Here is a 2,755-nt window from a genome sequence, read left to right on the forward strand (position 1 = left end):
GGAAGGGAGATGAAATGCAGGGCTTAGAAAACAATTGTGTGCATACCTCACTCTGGATATTGCTAGCATGACGCGGCGTGTATTTTTTGTGTTTGGTGATGTATTTTTTGCTAGCTTTCTAGGACATCATCCTCAAGTCGCTCAAGCGGCACGGAACACACGCCACCGTGTCTCATTCAGACACAGAAGCGAGTGCGCTATTCACCGATTACCTTCGATTTGCTTCGGTCCAAATGGCATGGTGGCACGTGTTTCTATTGTTCCTTATAGATGAGTGCGGTGGTTTGAAGGAGGAGCATCCTCTTGGTCTCAGGCATTTGAGCGCTTGGCTCCCAGTTTATATCGATGTTTGTGTGTGTGTGTGGGGGGGGGGCTTCCTTGCTGCAGGACGGGGGCAGACTTGAAATAAATGCCATGAGCCACTCTCAGGTCAGACTGGTGGGCAGGCCTGCGGTTGTGGCGTCAAGCAAGTGGCCGGATGGCACGTGAGATGGTATTTTAATGCTGTAGGATGCAACAAGCTGGGGTTAATGAGACCTGATTAGTGTATCGTTAATTAACGGGAGGATATAATATATAGGACTGACTATGTGAAAGACGCTCTAAGAAGGCTTCCTGGGGGCCTTGATAACAGCAGAATGTCTCACATTAGGAGAGCCCCGACCTGATCCTGAGGCATCAGACCTAGCCTAGGAAGCAGCAGACAAAATATGAGGGGGACAAATTCTCCCTTGAGCCCTATCTGAAAGATGTTCTTTGGGAAAGAGAGAGAGAAGAACGGGCAAAGGAGTGACCTCTCGGTTGAGGTTTGTGGGCATGCCTGGCCTCAGCTCGTTTTTATGGAGTTGGTTCAACCTGAAGCACAGTTTAAGAATTACTTGCTCTGTAGATCCCTCACTTGAGATAAATGTCTATTATAACCACTGCTGGAAAATTTAAAATAAAAAGTGTCACGTGCCATCCCCTCTTCATTCTCTCTGCCTCTTCGTTTAAGAAGCGCTCAGCGTCCTCCTGCTGTCAGCAGGCCTGCAGCCTGCGCTGTGTGGTTGTGCATTTATGCTGCCCTCGCCATCTGTGACTGTAACCCTCGGGAACTGTAAACCAAAACAAACCCCTTTATGTAAAGGTGTCTTAGTCATGGTGCTTTATCACAGCGGTAGAGAACTACCTACCACGTGAGGAACTCTGTAATACAGACAGGACTATGACAGGAAGACGCCGGATGGTCAGCTGAGGTCAGATTGGCTCTCCCATTCACCTCAGTTCTGCTGAGTTCCACTTTGGCCAGTTACGGCTCTCCGGGTTTTCTTGTGGCCTGATCTGTAAAGTTCTGGTATGGAGACGAGGTTCTGAGGGGGCTTTCCAGTGTTAATGTCATTAGGAAACCATCATTTGTGGCTGGAGAGATGGCTCAGTGGTTAAGAGCACTGACTGTTCTTCCAGAGGACCTGGGTTCAATTCCAAGCACCCACATGGCAGCTTTCCAGTTCTAGGGGATCTGACACCCCCACACAGACACATGTGGCCCATCAAATAAAAATAAATAAAATACTTAAAAAGAAAGAAAAGGAAACCATCGTTTATTTATTTCACACAGTTCCTGTGGAAAGGGTAGAAGAGAGGCCAAGATCCTGATCCTATAAAGTCATCTGTGAAGACTGGACCAGATATGAATAAAATAAAGGGCTGGCCAGTCATGGTGGTGCACGCCTTTGATTCCATCACTTGGGAGGCAGAAGCAGGCAAATCTTGGAGTTTGAGCCCAACCTGGTCTACCCCAGGGCAGGCAGGGCTATGCAGAGAAACCCTCTCTTGAGAAAAAACAAACAAAACAAAACAACAAAAAGACACAGGGCTGTGCTAGAGCTGGCGCCCAACCAGCTCAGTAGGGCTAGTTACTCAATTTTTAAGAATTTTATAAGTAGGGGGCTGGAGAGATGGCTCAGTGGTTAACAGTATTGCCTGCTCTTCCAAAGGTCTTGAGTTCAATTCCCAGCAACCACATGGTGGCTCACAGCCATCTGTAATGGGGTCTGGTGCCCTCTCTGGCCTGCAGGCACACATGTAGGCAGATATTGTATGGATAATAAATGAATAAATATTTTTTCAAAAAGAATTTTATAAGCAGGCTATTAAATAAAGTCATTGCCGAAACTGAAATTACACCAGGCAGTGGTGGTGCACGCCTTTAATTCCAGTCCTTGGGAGGCAGAAGCAGGTGGATCTCTGTGACTTCGAGGTCAGCCTGGTCTACAAAGTGAGTTCCAGGACAGCCAGGACTGTCACACAGAGAAAACCTGCCTCTAAAACAAACAAACAAACTAAACAAAACTGAAATTATACTTAATTAGACATAAAGTCTAAAGACAACTAATATTCCAAACTTATAAGTGCCTAATCATTTCAGCGGATTTTTCCACTGTGCATGTCTCTGGGTCTGCCCACATCTATCTTATCTGCCCTGCTGATAGAGGTGCCCTCCTGGGGCATCCCACTTTACCCAGGTCTGTCTTTACTCATGCCATGCTGGTTACCTGAGATGAACCCTGATGTGTGTTTACACCAAGGGAATGGGCAACTCATCAGAGATGGATGAACTATTCTTCTGAGATCTAAACTTTAAAAGGTGATGAAAAAACTGTAATAACGCATTCAAAAGTATATTGTGTATGCATTGTGAATAGCTTAAAAAGCTAAAGGAATATCCTTCTAGCATTGATCAAACCTTGATTCGACTCAACAAAGAGGTTTCTCA

The 2,755-nt window shown here is 46.0% G+C and overlaps 1 pseudogene; it reads left to right on the forward strand.

Moving 5' to 3' along the window:
• The first annotated feature begins 414 nt into the window (after positions 1-414).
• On the forward strand, positions 415-793 carry LOC125413164 (cytochrome b-c1 complex subunit 7 pseudogene; annotated as a pseudogene).
• The last annotated feature ends 1,962 nt before the right edge of the window (positions 794-2,755 follow it).

Source organism: Myodes glareolus, chromosome 2 (assembly GCF_982192425.1).
Source record: "Myodes glareolus chromosome 2, mMyoGla1.1, whole genome shotgun sequence".
NCBI lineage: Eukaryota > Metazoa > Chordata > Mammalia > Rodentia > Cricetidae > Myodes > Myodes glareolus.